This window comes from Bos taurus, chromosome 18 (assembly GCF_002263795.3).
Source record: "Bos taurus isolate L1 Dominette 01449 registration number 42190680 breed Hereford chromosome 18, ARS-UCD2.0, whole genome shotgun sequence".
NCBI lineage: Eukaryota > Metazoa > Chordata > Mammalia > Artiodactyla > Bovidae > Bos > Bos taurus.
Window position 1 is genome coordinate 1,556,524 of NC_037345.1, and position 15,453 is coordinate 1,571,976.

The 15,453-nt window shown below is 48.7% G+C and overlaps 1 protein-coding gene and 1 non-coding gene across 11 annotated transcripts in view; both read right to left on the reverse strand.

Moving 5' to 3' along the window:
- The window catches only part of IL34 (interleukin 34), a 59,947-nt gene extending 45,592 nt beyond the window's left edge, over positions 1-14,355 (reverse strand). For 5 of the 10 annotated variants that reach the window (XM_024978056.2, XM_010814294.4, XM_024978057.2 and 2 more), the window contains exons 1-2: positions 14,191-14,353; positions 2,158-2,340 (exon numbers count right to left, since the gene is read on the reverse strand). The gene's annotated coding sequence lies outside the window, so the exon portion shown is untranslated. 10 annotated transcript variants of the gene reach the window in all.
- LOC112442474 (U6 spliceosomal RNA) lies at positions 471-574 on the reverse strand. Its single transcript, XR_003030564.1, has one exon. It is a non-coding gene; the product is annotated as a U6 spliceosomal RNA (small nuclear RNA).
- Positions 14,356-15,453: the final 1,098 nt, after the last annotated feature.

The following is a 15,453-nucleotide window of genomic DNA, read 5'->3' on the forward strand; positions in this document are numbered from 1 at the left end:
CATCAACAACATCAGATATGCAGATGATACCACTCTAATGGCAGAAAGTGATGAGGAACTAAAGAGCCTCTTGATGAGAGTGAGAGAGGAGAGTGAAAACGCTGGCTGAAAACTCAGCATTCAAAAAACTAAGATCATGGCATCCAATCCCATCAATTCAGGGCAAATTAAATGGAAAAAAGTGGAAACAGTGACAGATTTTGTTTTCTTGCACTCCAAAATCACTGTGGACAGTGAATGCAGCCATGAAATTAAAGGACGCTTGCTGCTTGGAAGGAAAGCTATGTCTAGGTGACAAACCTAGACAGTGTACTAAAAAGCATAGACATCACTTTGTTGACAAAGGTCTGGAAGAGTCAAAGCTATGGTTTTTCCAGTAGTCATGTACAGATGTTGAAAGTTGGACCATAAAGAAGGCTGAGCACCAAAGAATTGATGCTTTTGAATTGTGGTGCTGAAGAAGACTTTTTTTTCATATGGATCACTTCATGAATTTGCATATCATCCTTGCACAGGGGCCATGCTAATCTCTGCACTGTTCCAATTTTAGTATATGTGCTGCTGAAGTAAGCAAGAAGACTCTTGAGAGTCCCCAGGACTGCAAGATCAAACCAGTCAGTCCTAAAGGAAATTAACCCTGTATATTCATTGGAAGGACTGATGCTGAATCTCAAGCTCCAACACTTTGGCTACCTGATGCAAAAAGCCAACTCATTGGAAAAGATCCTAACGCTGGGAAAGACTGAAGGCAAAAGGGGAAGTGGGAGGCAGAGAATGAGATGATTAGATACCATCACTGACTCAATGAACATGAATCTGAGCAAACTCCAGGAGACAGTGAAGGATAGGGGGGCCTGGCGTGCTGTAGTCCATGGGTTTGAAAAGAGTGGGACACAACTTAATGACCAAACAACAACAAATGCATAATCAAAATTTAGCAAGTTGTGCACTTTCGTGCAGTTTATTGCATGTCAATTTTACCACAATAAACTCATTCTTTAAAAATTTCATATATATTGAGGGATGTAGAACAGGCAAAATCTAGAGCTAGAAAGTGTAATAGAGGTTACCAGGGGATGGAGAGAGGGAGAAAGGAAGAGCTGTTTAATGTGTACAGAGTTTCTGTTTAAGATAATGAAAAAGTTCTATAAATAGTGATAATGGTTATGCAACATTGTAAATGTGCTTAATATCAATGAGCCGCACACTTAAAAATGTTTAAAATGGTAGTTTTCAAGGATGGTCTGGCAGTCCAGTAGTTAAGACTTTGACTTCCAATTCGGGATTGAGAGGGGGGAATACTAAAATCCTACAGGCCAGAAACCAGAACATAAACAAGAGAGGCAATACTGTGACAAATTCAATAAAGACTTTAAAAATCATCCACATAAAAAAAAACTCTTTTTAAAAATGGTACATTTTATGGTGTGTGTGTGTGTGTGTGTGTGTGTATTAGTCGCTCGGTCATGTCTGACTCTTTATGACCCCATGGATTGTATAGCCCACCAGGCTTCTCTGTTCATGATTTCTCCAGATAAGAATACTGGAGTGGGAAGCCATTCCCTTCTCTAGGGGATCTTTCCCGACTCAGGAGTCAAACCTGGGTCTCCTGCCTTGCAGGTAGATTCTTTACCATCTGAGCCACCAAGGAAGCCCTATGTTATGTATATTTTACCACAATTTAAAAAAGCAAAAACTAAAAAAATATTGCACATGTGCATTTTCGGAGAAAGAGGAGGGTTGTCTGCTTTTCTCAGCCTAAGGCAGAGAAAAGACAACTGTCTCCTCTCACAGGACAAGACTCTCATGATCCTTTCTTTGCTCCATGGAGCCAGGATCACCAAGGGGTCAGGCTCTCATCCCTGGAGTCCACCCCTCCCCTCACATGATGATTGACTGGCCTCAATGCCTTTGCACTTGCTGTTCCCTGAGCATAAAGCCCTTCCCCCATCCCCTGCCAGCCTAATTCTCTCTCCTCCCATCTCCCCTTCCCCTCACCCACACCCTCCCAGACACTTTCACGTGCTGCCCTGGACCCACAGAAGATCCAGTTTGCTCCAGCTGCTCCCTTTCCAAGGCAGCTGTCTCTCTGTATGCCTTCCATCCCCACCCCGTAACACACACACCCCAGCCCCGCAGTGCCCCTCTTCCTTTGACCTGATCACAGGGTCCTGAGCCAGGTGGGAGGTCACTGTCTCTGTTCTAGTTGGGAGGTCCTCAAAGTCTCAAACTTCTTCTAACTCTGTCTCCTGACTTCTCAATTCTGGTTAGGCGCAGCATAGCCAATTGACTGCCAGGAGGGGCTGAGCCAGTCCCTTCTTTACCAATTCAGGAATGTCCCTAGTGGAGAACAATGGAGAAAACAGAAATCTGGGTGAACAGAGCAGCTTTGTTTTTCATTTTTTGGCTCATCACAGAGGATGGACTGTGGGGACTCGGGCAGGCTGAGCATGGTGCCAGGGAGCCTGGCTTTGGCTTCTTACTAATTTGGGACCTAGAGAGCAAATCAGTTCGTTTCTATAGGCCTCACTTCACCCATCTGAAAAATGCAGTTTGAGAAACTCCTGTTTGAACTGAGTCGGGAAGGAGTGGTGGAAGGGAAATGGGGGTGTTTGCAGAGGTCCCCGCTATGGGGAGTGTATTGGTCACACAAGGCACAACTTCCCGCAAAGGTTTGGCCTCACACTTGTTGAGTTTGGGTTCAAGCCTTGCTCTAATAAGACCATTGGCAGGAACACAGGCCCTGGCGCACAGGCTCTGTTCTGGCTCATCATCAAACTTGCTTTGTTACACCTTCCAAGGGCAATGGGGCCCGTGTTTCATAATAGCTATCATAGCTGTAATTAAACAACTATGCATTAGTAGTTTTGAATCTCCCACCCCTCTGGAACATAAGCCCCACTGAATTCTTAGCTCAGTGCCTACCATGAGGAGAATTCAATCACCGTGTTAATTAATGCAGAGAGACCCACAAAGGAGGCCTCGTCTGTCTTTTTAACAGGCATCAGTATCGCAGCTAAGGTAGAATCAGAGGCAGTGCCCTGTTCCCAAGCCACTTGGAACCGAGAGGTCGAGAGGTCGGGGGCCAGGAGTAATCAGTCGCCAACCTCCCCCCACCCCGCCCTCATCACACACATAAGTCTGACCCAGGACCCTCCCTGGTTCCACCACGACCCCTACTCTTGCCCACGCCCCCTGAAACTTAGAGGGGTCAGAGTTAAATTCTGCTCTACATGCGTTCCTGACCCAAGCCTCTCCCACGTGCCGGGGACTGGCACACGAAGACAAAAAGCTGCACGCCCAGCTGGCAGGGAGGTCAGATCACCTTGGCAGATGGCAAGGGGGAAGGAGGCGCGGAGGACGCAGGCTGGGAGGGGCAGGGCTTCAAAACCCGCCTAACAGGCGAGAAACTGCTCAAGGAAGGGCGGTTCTTCAAGATCTTCCAGAAACGTCTGTGGGCCAGGCGGGGCCCTCTCTCCACGGCACAGAGGTGGGCACCCTCGGGTTCCACCCCCACCCCCACGCCCCTCCCCCGTCTTTCCCTCGGCGCGCCTCAAACCCCCGCCGGCCTCGAGCCTGGGCGGAGGTAAGGCGGGAGCCAGCCGGAACCTTCGGAGCGAGCGTGGCCTTGGGGTTAGACTTCCAGCTTCCAAAACCGTAAGCGACAAAACGTCGAGGGCGTGTGACGCGTCCGACCTGACGTCAGGTGCCCAGCTTTATGTCGGGTGCTCCGTCTTTCCCCCGTGTGCCCTGGGTTTACGTCACGTGCCCTGGCTTTCTGTCAGGTGCAGAGTCTTTCCGTCACGTTCCCTGGGTTCACGTCACGTGTCCGGCTTCACGTCACGTGCCCTGGCTTTCTCAGGTGCCAAGGCTTTCGTCAGGTGCCCTGCCTTTCCGTCACGTTCCCAGCTTTATGTCACGTGCCCTGGCTTTCCGTCACGTTCCCGGCTGTATGTCACGTGCCTTGCTTTTACAGCAGTGTCTGGCTTTGCGTTAGTTGCCGACACCTGTCTTTCCACATCTTTTCCATGCTCACAGCAATACATGAGGGTGTATACACACATAGAACTGACGTTTGCTTGTTTGTGTAAATAAAGTAAGATCACCAGATCCATATAACTTGCTTTCTTCTCCATTGGCACAGAGGGCATATCTGCAAGTCCGCAATCTAATTTTTTATCCCCTGGAGGCAAGCACTCACAGATATCCTCTTGCATAAACAGGGTCAGAGCAGACAGAGTGAAGGCTGGGTATTGTAGATATTTTCAATTGCACCAAAATCTTTTTATTTTCCTTCTCTTTCTTCATCTGCAGCCCTACACAAGCAACCCTGATGGGAAGCCTTCACTACCTTCTTCATGCTCCTGTGTGTTTATACAGAAATTCACAGGCAAATACAAGTGTGGGGTTTGGGGTCAAGTTTGGCTTTATTTGAAGTCACTTTGCCAAAAGGGGATCATATTAACACCCATCTCCATTTCTTACTTTTCTCACTCAAGAATAAAATCCTTAAGGGAAATCCCTCCAAATCTTTTTTGCAGTTTTTTTTTATTGTGGTAAAATATACATAACATAAAATTTAGCATGCAGTTCAAGAGTGCTAAATATTTCCATGTTATTGTACAATCTCCAGGACTCTTCATGTTGCAAAAGGGAAACTCTGTATCCATTCAGCAACTCCCTTTCCTCCCGCCTCCTCCGCACTGGCCACATCCTGCCCACCAGCATTCTACTTTCTTTCTCTATGAATTTTCCAGCCGGGAGTAGTTTTTATGATCACTTCCTGGCCTAGAGACTCTAGGATCACATGAGTAATGTAAATTTAATCCCAAATCCAAAAGAGGGCAGATGTGATTATACATTTCTAACAGGAGGCCTTCCTTGTCTCCAACCAGACCCAGTCCAGGTTAGAAAAGCTTCTTCCTCTGCCTTAGTGGCTGAATTTTTTCTGGCCTTACTTCACTTAAAAGAGGCTTAAACCCTTGAGAGTCTCAGCTGTATGTGGGGATCTCATTTCTACCTCCCTTCTTCATGTAGGCTCAAAACTTTGGCCCTAGTCTCTGTGGCTATTCCAGTCTACTTCCCTGGGTTATCCAGACCAGTGAGGGGCCCTCAGGGAAGGCAAAGCAGCCTTGCTCCCTCCCAACTTCCTTTACGGTCTTGTCCAGAGGCCGTCCATGCAGCTCAGCTATGCATAAAAAAATGTGCTGATTGTTTTGTATCCTGAATTTCTGGATCTTTTTGTAGTTTCCCTGAAAAACTATCAAATCTTACATCTCATTGAAAAGGAGCCTCACTTACACTTCTTTTTCCTTATGTTGGTTTTAGCTATAACCTTACACGGCCTTTTTCTTTATTTCTCTAATGAAACTAGAGCTCTGGTGATCAGCAGGCAACAGCCAGGTGCTCAGAGGAAACTAACAGAAAGAGGGAAAAGAGTCAGAGCTCCCAGGCAGCGCTGGGGATGGCCAGGGAGACGGTGCTCCCTCTGCTTCAGGGGTGTTTGGGGCCCGTAAAATCTGGGTTGATAATGTAGGCAGTGTCCGTGAGAAGCTACCTCAGGGGCTGAAAGGGCTACCTCAGCTTGAATAAAAAGACTAAAAGGGCAGTGATGATAAGCAGCAACATAATAAGAGCTAATGTGAATCATTTAATGTCATTTAATCTCCTTTCCACCACTACACATGCACATCAATACCAGAGTTAGAAATTCTCCTCCTTTTTTTTTTTTTGGCTGTGCTTTGCGACCTGCGGGATCTTAGCTCCCTGACCAGGGACTGAACCCGCACCCTCAGCAGTGAGAGTGCAGAGTCCTAACTACTGGACCTCCAGGGAATTCTCTCACCCTCACTTTAAAGATGAGGAAACCAAAGCTCAGAAAGTTTTACAAGCTACCAAAACTCACACAGCTAACAAATGGGACAGCAAGTATTAAATTTGAATATGTCTACCCCAAAGCCCTTGCTGATAATGCCACATTAGAGGGCAGTCTGAAGGCAAAAGAAGACCACACTCTCCCACCCAGCAGTTTTATGCAGCTAGAATGTGACTGTGAAGCTGAGGCCCAGCATATGAGATGAAACCCCAAAGAATCTGAAGCTGGAGGGGTAACCTGCTGCTGCTAAGTCGATTCAGTCTCGTCCGACTCTGTGCGACCCCATAGATGGCAGCCCACCAGGCTCCCCCGTCCCTGGGATTCTCCAGGCAATAACACTGGAGTGGGTTGCCATTTCCTTCTCCAATGCATGAAAGTGAAAATTGAAAGTGAAGTTGCTCAGTTGTGTCCGACTCTTAGTGACCCCATGAACTGCAGCCCACCAGGCTCCTCTACCCATGGGATTTTCCCAGGCAAGAGTACTGGAGTGGGGTGCCATTGCCTTCTCCTGAGCACCCTGCAACTTCAGAGAGGGACCCAGAGGTTGCCTCTGGGAATCAGCCTCTGAAGTAGCATATGCACAGAGGATAGGAATATGAAAAGAAGGAATAGCTGAATCAACTTGGAGTTATTGGAAAAGCTTCTGGGCTCAGTCGGGTGCCCTCCCGTCCTTTTGTGGTATCCCCCACTTCTCCCAGCGTCTGTCATCTCCCCCAGCATCCTCTCTTCACCCAGTTTCCCTTCACCTTTCCTAGACTCCCCGCATTTCTCCCAGAAGCTTTATCAGCAGGTCCATTCCAGAAACATTCTCACATCAACCAGTAACACCTCATCTCCTTAAGTCTAATGCACAATGGTTATAAAATGTACCAAAATTATATGTGACACTGTGAAAGAGGAAAAAAAACTGTCAGTTAAATTGTGATTTGCCGTTTATCCTGATTTCAGAGGAGATGTTAAAATGCAGGGAGTGGGAGAAAGGTGTGTTTTAGAATCAATGGAATATGGTAACACTAAGAGCCTTATTGAGCATCTTGCTATCTTACCTGAGAGTTACAGACCATTTCCATATGCAGTGTCTTGTTCATGGCTGGTAAGCAGGCACTATATGCCCAGAACCACCATAGGCTCTTGGGTATTCAGTTCTTTGCTCTTATGGAAATCACAGGCTAGTTGGTGATCTTGGGAGGCAGGCCCAGAGAACATGTACAGAATGATTCAAGGCTAGTCTGTATGGTGTGGACAGTAAATGTAATAAGTGCTTGAAAAAGGGTGGATCAAATTCGGCCAAAGTGGTCCAAGTAGGCTTCATGGCGGGGAGAAGGAGACTCAAGCCAGAGGATGAAGATGGAAAACGGGGACAAGAGACGTTACCGAGGAGGGAGAAGTGGGGATAAAGGGAGCACGGAATGGAGAGGAGGCTACAGGGCAAGTGCTCAGGACAGCAGAGACGGTCCTTTGTCCAGAGCTGAGGAGCAGCATCGGGGTGTCACGGGAGTGCACTCTGGACAGGCAGGACAACGCCAGACTACAGAAGGCCTTCAGTGCCACGCACCTCTCGGTGTGCAGGCATCACAGAACCAGCACAGGTTGTGAGCAGGGGAGTAACCTGGTGAACACACTCAGGGAACACTTGTGCGAGATGAGCTAGAGGCAGAAGCCAGGACAGCAACCGTTCCTCTAAGCCCCGTGATGAGGGAAGGTGACCTCTGAGAGGTCTTTAATGGAGGTTCACATGCCTGAAAGGGCCCGGGGAACAGTTCTTGCAGGAGGTCTAAGCCATGCCTTGAGGGAAAGGACTCCCAGACTCTTTACAGAATTGTTCCTACAGGGCCTGGGCCAACTGGGCATTTGCCTGCTATATTCCCAGGAGGTACAGCTATATGAAGAACCATCCCCTACTCAGTAACACTGGTACCACTTATTAGATGCAAAGGCTGAAGAACACATTGCCTATATTTGTACAGATTGTCAGTCACCATGTAAGTGGGTCTTACCTGGTGGTCCAGTGGCTCTGTGATCCCAGTGCGGGGGCCAGGGTTCGATCCCTGGCCAGGGAACTAGATCCCATGTACAACAACTAAGAGTTTGCATGCCGCAACTAAGATCCAGCACAGCCAAATAAATATTTTTTTTTTAAAAATCACCATATAGGGAATTCCCTGGTGGTTCATAGGTTGGGAATCTGCCTGGTAATGCAGAAGACATGGGTCCGACCCCTGGTACAGGAAGATCCCACGTGCCACAGAGCAACCAAGCCTGTGCGTGGCAACCACTGAGCTCATGTGCTCAGCAAACCTGTGAGCCTCAGCTTAGAGTAGTCTCTGCTTGCCACAATCAGAGAAAGCCCACACACAGCAATCAAGAGCCGGCAGAGCCAAAAATAAATAAACCTGTAAGTGTGTAACGCCAGAGTGAACCCTAATGGAGACTATGAATTTTAGTAATGTATTCAGTCAGTTCAGTTCAGTTCAGTCGCTCAGTTGTGTCTGATTCTTTGTGATCCCATGAATCACAGCACGCCAGGCCTCCCTGTCCATCACCAACTCCTGGAGTTCACTCAAACTCACGTCCATCGAGTCGGTGATGCCATCCAGCCATCTCATCGTCTGTTGTCCCCTTCTCCTCCTGCCCCCAATCCCTCCAATCCCTCCCAGTATAATAATAATGTATTAATGATAATTCATCAACTGTACCAAACATCACATTAATAACCCATATTAGTAATGTGCAGCACTGTGTATCTATGGTGGCTATGTGGAGCTCTCTACACTTTCGCCTCAACTGTTCTGTAAATTAAAACCGTCATTAAAAAAAAACACCAATTATTACTGAAAACTGAAAAAGTATACAGTGAAAATGATTCATCCAATGTTATGGATTTTGCCAGCAGAGAGCAGATAGTTTAAGTCCCAGATTCTAAACCAGCCTCAGCTTCCTCCTCTGGGGTTAACAGTCACGCTTCATAGGCTCACAGGTTCCGGAACACCATCGCTGATTATGTTGCCTATGTGACTTCTGTGGACAGGGAGAAGAGGAGTCTTCTCTGGGCTGAGAGGCAGACCAGGGCAAGCAAGACCGGGAGGCACCTTGTCATCCAAGAAAGGTTTCCCAGCTGCGGGAGGACATTGGAAAGTACCTGGCCCCAGCCCAGCCTCTTCTGGGCCAGCTGGTCTGCTGGCCTCTGTGCCTAACTCACTTCACTGGGGCCCGGGACAGAGCCTCCAAGGAGGCCAGCAGGAGGGCTCCACAGCCTGACACCAGTGCAGGGCGGGGAAAGGGCCTGCAGAGCAAGGAGGACCAAAAGGTTCACTGCCCTGCCCTGGCGTACCCTCTCCTCTGTGAGGCCCTGGGAAGCCCCAGATCACCTTCTTCATCCATGAAACAGCACTTCCCGGGCCGGCTCCCAGGGTGGCAGTGAGGGCCCAGGAGGCAGTGGGGGAGAAATCTTGAGGGTACGTTACACAGCCAAACAGCAAGTGGCACTGTTTCTACCACTGTCAGATCAGCTACCAGTGTGAAGCCTCCAAGACCCCAAGGGGAGAGAGAAAGACCTGATTTCTAAACACATGAATTCACCTCTCCAAGCCTCAGTCACCTCATCTGTAATATGGGAGAATCCCGGGCTCTGTATGGATTGGGTGAAATAGTGACCAACTGGCATGGAGATGCCTTTATCTTTATTTAAAAAAAATTTTTGGCCACGTGTAAAATCTTAGTTCCCCAACCAGGGATCGAAGACTGGTTGGGGAACCAGTCTGCAGTAGGAGCACGGAGACTTACCCACTGAGCCCCAGGGAAGTCCAGAGATGTCTTTACATGGTAGCTGCCTGCACCTTCATAAGGTGTCAAGGCCAGCCCCACGAACTGGGTCATTCTGTAAGGCCACCACCCCGGCCAGGGCTCCCTCTATAACTCTGAGGACACAGGAGGCCGTGGTACTGCCACTTTTAGGGATGGCATCTATTGACTTGTGGGTGCTAAGCCTGGGAACTTGGACAAATTGAATCATGCAGACTAGGTCTTGGCACCCAAAGAGCTGCGTTGGAAAAAACACAGTTGCAAAAGAAGACAGAATGAACTCACTCAACAGCTATGGGAAAGACTTGGAACCTTGAAGAGAATTGTCAAGCCGGGTCCTGTTTACCAGAAGGCGAAGGGGGATGTTGAGTGACCAGGAGCCTGGCTCTCAATTCAGGCCAGTGCTGTCTGCCAAGGGTTAACCTTGAACCCTGGAGCCAAGCAGGTGGAGCCTGGCTCCGTAGAGAAACCAGATGGAGGGAGTGGGGCAGCTGCTAGATCCCTGCCTCGTGAGACTGTCAGCACCCAGGGATACTGCCACTGGGGCAGGGGAGCAGGGAGCAGCCAGCTTGCAGAGGCAGAGGGCTAGCGCCAGGCTGCTTGTGTTCTAACTCCAGCTCTGTGGCCTACTGGCTGACCTTGGGCGGGAGACTTAAGCCTGGGAACTGGCAGCAGGGCCTCAGCTCCCAGCTGTAAAATGGAGACGATAGTAGCACCCACCATCTGGCTTGTAAGGATCTCAAATCAAGCCGGTTCAGCATTTAACACAGTCTCTACCCAGAATGGCAGCAGCTGTCATTACTGTTATTTAGGGGAAGGCTGGCAGCATGCCTTCCCCCTGCCTGCCCCCTTCCTCTGACTTGGGTCCCATCTTTACACAGGCTTGGACTGGATCACATCACAGAGGCACAGAGCCTAGGAAACCCTCTGGCCCTACCCTTGCCTCATGCAAGAGTCTCATCTGCAACTTGCCCAAACTCTTCTTACATGCCTCTACTAACGGGGAGCTCAGTACTCCATAAGACAGCCCATTCCACATTCAAACAGCTCTGATCACAAGTTCTCCAGGTGGATCTAAAATCTCCTCCCTTTCAAACTGTCCCTTAGTGGGAGTGATTTTTTTTTTTTTTTTTGCCAGGGACTTTCCAGCATCTGGAACCTACTCATCCCACAAATGCCAGGAGCCCTCTGGGCAGGGCCTCAGTCATTCCTTCAGGAAGTCTCCCCTGAACCTCATCCTGAACATCTCATGCAGAACAGCACAGCCACTCCCCACAGGGACACACGAATCTTCTCCAGTGCTGGGTCTGTGAGGCAAAAAGTCTTGGATGTGTCCAGAACCTGACATTAATAATAATTCAGTTCACTTGCTTTATTCAATTCTTAATCCCTATGAGGCATATACTACTTATCCCCCCACACCAAGTTTTAAACAGTAGTGATATACACATAGCAGCAAATCTTAACCATTTCTAACTGTCCATGTCAGTGGTATTAAGTACATTTACTTTGTTGTGCAACCATCACCACCGTCTGTCTCTAGAAGTCTTTCATCTTCCAAAACTGAAACTCTAAACCCACTGAATGATAACTTCCCCATTCCTTCCTTCCCCGGCTCCTGGCCACTGCTGTTCTCCTTACTGCTTCTACACATTCGACTCCTCTTAGTTACCTCCCATAAGGGCGATCGTACAGAATCTGTCTTTCTTTGTCTAGCTTATCTTGCTTAATATCCTCAAGGTTCATCCATGTCATAGCATGCTCCAAATTCCCTTCCTTGAGGGGAAGATTGAGGAGGCCTGTGGGTGATAAAGCTTGGATGTGGTGAGAGAATCCTGAGCCAGAACGTGGGCATTCTCATGCTACAAGAGACCAGAGGCACCCAGCAAGCTTGACGAGCAGGGCCTGACCTTTCTGAGCAGCTGGCCACAGTAGCAAGCCCACATCTCTTTGGCCTTTTAGACTCATCGCTCTGACCTCAGCCTTGCTCACTGTAGCTACATCCCCACTCATCCACCTCTTCACCCACTTAAGATGGCCCCAAACGGGAAGTCCTGGCTGGTTCTCCAGGCGTGGCTATTGAGCCTTCCTGGCTGAGATGCACAGACAGAACTCTTGGCAGCTGCTGGGAAGCTCCGGAGTACATTACCAGGATGACCGCAACCCTGTTCCGGGGTACACTACCCCCCAGTTGTGGGACACGGCTGTCAGACAAAAGTGTGCGGGGTAGCCAGAGCCCAGAAGCTCCAGGATTCTCACAGAGGCCGCCGTTCTCAGACTGCCGTGGCACCTCTCTGGGTCACAGGGTCAGACTGTCCACTTCGGATAGGATGCCTCTTCCTCCCAAGACCAAGGCTGGGTCCTGGACAGCTACCATGGACAGACAGTGTTACAGGGGTGTGGGGGTGTGGCCTCCAGAGACACTTTGCAGACCCCCAGAAGGAAGGAGCTGGAAGAAACCTGAGTACCTTAACTCTCACTGGAGGCCGGAGAGAAGACCCGTGGCAGAGCTGGAGCAGAGCCCCAGAGCCCTGGGCCCAACTTGCAAGCCAGGCTCCCCCACGCCAGCTTATCTTGTCCTCCTTCCTCTCCATCTCTGCCTCACAGATTATTCTTCCCTTTCAAGCGGGGTATCTTGCAGGGCCCAGGCAGCCACTGTCTCCTCTGTCCCTTGGGATGGGCTGTATACCTGTACCAAGAGCAGGGAGCCTGTGTTATACATCTCTCCCGAGCGTCCAGCACCATGAATGATGAGTGTTTGTTGACTGACAATGAATGTGAGTCTTCTGCCTATCTTTTATGGCTAATTCTGGTACTTTCCCAAAGGCTTTGGAACATGGTCTTGACCTTCCACAGTAATGGGCCACTAAGTGCCAGCCGCTTGAGCTCTATAATTTCATGTAATTCTCTAGCGCAGGTATTAACATTCCCGTTTTACAGATAAGGAAACTGACACTCAGAGGAGTCCACTGACCAGGAATTGGTATGGTCAGGATTAGAACCCAGCCTGGGAGCATTTCTCCGTGCCTCGATGTGGCCTCCCAGGGATCTACCAGGGTGGAGGACAAAGGTGGGTCGACAGGCTTTGGAGGAGCCCTCCACTCTGTCCAGTGATCCCTGAGACCTGCCCTCTGAGGAAGGTGGCTGAGAGATGGGACTGGTGGCATTCAGATCTGATGGCTGGTGGCCGAGAGTCTGGGTGACCTTCAGAAAGAGGCTGATTTGAACTGCTGGTTCCCCAGTGGCCAGTTCACCAGCCTTAGCACGGATTGGGGCAAAGTTAAACGAGCAAAAAACATCTCTAACAGGAGGCTGAATTAGAAGGGGGGAAGAGGTCAAAAAGATGCCCCTGAGGTGACTGTCTCAATTCTGCCTCGTGTCTAAAACGGCCCAGAGGAAGCCCTGGGTTTGAAAGAGCCTTCCAGGGTTCTTATTAGGCACCAACACTGTTTTACAAATACTCTCTCTACCTTTCCTGTACCGCTAAGGAGTTTTAAAGTCTGTATTCTACATGTGAACTAACTGAAGTCATTAGGTAAGGGTTCAAGGTCAGGCAGCTATTCATATAAGCCCAGGCTCTCCTGCCTTCAAAGGCCAAGTCTTAACCACTGTACTAAACTGCCTCCAGCCCACTTCCTGAAAAATTTAGAGAAAACAAGTTCCCCACCCACTCCCTCATGCCATCACGGTCCTGAAAATCTTATGAATGAGCTGACCCCATGTGTAACATGAGCTGAGCTACAAAAATGTTCTTACCCTTTATCCCAAGTATTTATTCTGGATGGAGAATAAAATCCAAGGAGAGATTAAAAGAAAAAAAAACCTAAAAGAAGTTATTTCCACAGAGTTGTCCATAAAAGTCGAATTATTAATCACGAAACACGGGGAAGCAATCTGAACCTCACAACTAAGGGACAAGGGATGCATATCCTGGCGGACACCACTCGGACTTAAAAATCAGTTAGTTGGTTTCCATGCAAAGTGCAAAAGCAGAACATTTCATTTTAATTTCAGAATACTGTTGCAACAAAACCATCTGAAGGAAGAAGGCTAACTTATGCCATTTTATTTTTTCCTTTCCTTTAGAGAATTTTAAGTCAATTTCTGATAAGGTAATTCATGTCCATAACTCACGCACACAATACATTAAGATCTAAAAACCAAAGCAATATCCGGTGGAAGAGCCCTCAGTAACCCATGACAACCATTTAAGAATGTGGGTTTGTTGATTTACAAAACTCAGAAGGGAATGCGTAGAGAAGTAACTTGCTTTATAGCTATCTGGATCTGCTTTTTTCCTGCAAGGCTGATGAAAGCAAAGGTTTAAAAAAGAAATGCAGAGCAGAGAATTCACACCATTTTTCTAAGACGTAATTCAGAGCTTCTTGCTGGGACTGTTTTTCAAGTCTAGCTCAAATCCCTCTTGCTGTGATCTGTGAAGGAAGCAGCTAAGTTGGGTTTTGGACAAGTCAGGCAAAGAAAACCACATAAGAGAAAATCAACCACTTTCTTACCTGTTCTAGTACCAAGATACAGTCTTCTAGGGCTTCACTGGCAGCTTTAAGGGGCTTCAGGGCTTGGAACAGGTACCAAGGGCAGGGGGCAGTGGGTGCCAGGTGGGAAAGGCTGTGGCTTCCCCCAGTGCACATTCCAGGCTTCCCGACTGATGGGAAGGGCGGGGAAAGCAGGCCACTGCAACTGATTCAGAAACTGGAGCCAGCAAGGGCGGGGCAGGGCCACGTGGCCCCAGCCTGCCTCGGAGAGTGGAGTAGGAGGGGGCCACAAGCCCAGAGGATCAGCCAGGAACTCTTCTGACCAAGTGCGCCAGGCAAGTTAACGGTGGAAGTCCCCAGACCAAGTCTTGGCTCCTAGGCAGGATGGGCTGTTTTAGGGGGCTATGCCAACTCCTCTCCCTAGCACATTTATTCCGACAAGAACCCTTCCACAAAACTTAAACGTAGCGATGTAGTACTGTCTGGACTGCATGTGTACACAGGGGAACAAACGTCAGAGGAAGAAAAGGCCTTTGATAAATATCATCAGTGTTGAGGACCAATCAATACCCAGCCTACAGATGGAGACATGAGCCCAGAGAGAGGAAGTATCTAAACCAAGATCACACAGCCAGAGGGCTTCCTTCTTTCCATGTCTCTGGGCCTGTCCTGGTGTAATGCGTGGTGTGGCACAGTGTCTGTGGGAGTTCCTGGTGACACAACAGATGCTCAAGCCCATCTCCAAGGACAGGGAGCACTCTCACTTTGCCTGGGTCAGAATGAGAGCTGAGAACGGTTCTGCCAGCAGTTCTGTGGCCACCGAAGGGGGAACTCCATCTCTACCTAGTTTTCAGAGCAAGGTCTCACGTACTTAGACCATATTCGGAGTGCTTAGGGGTGGGCCAATTCCCTAAGGGGCCTTGCAGGATCTTAGCTCCCCGGCCAGAATTGAACCCAGGCCGTGACAGTGAAAGTGCCAAGTCCTAGCCACTGAACTGCCGGGAATTTCCCTCCAGGAATCCTTCAGCTTCTCTACCAGTGGACAAGTAAAGAGCAAGGGATCAGGGAAGGGCTGTGTTCAAAGCATCAAACTATCCAAGATAGTTTGCAGGTTTCCCTGATACAAGCGCAGGATCCTTCACTAAGAGGTCCCTTATTTAACATTTAGGATTCCACAGCACCTGGTTTGGGAAATGCTGGCCTAGATATTAGCATGTCTTATTCTGAATGTTAATGCTTGGCACAAGTACTTGTTCAAGAAATTTCTCAAGAAATGGTTTCTCA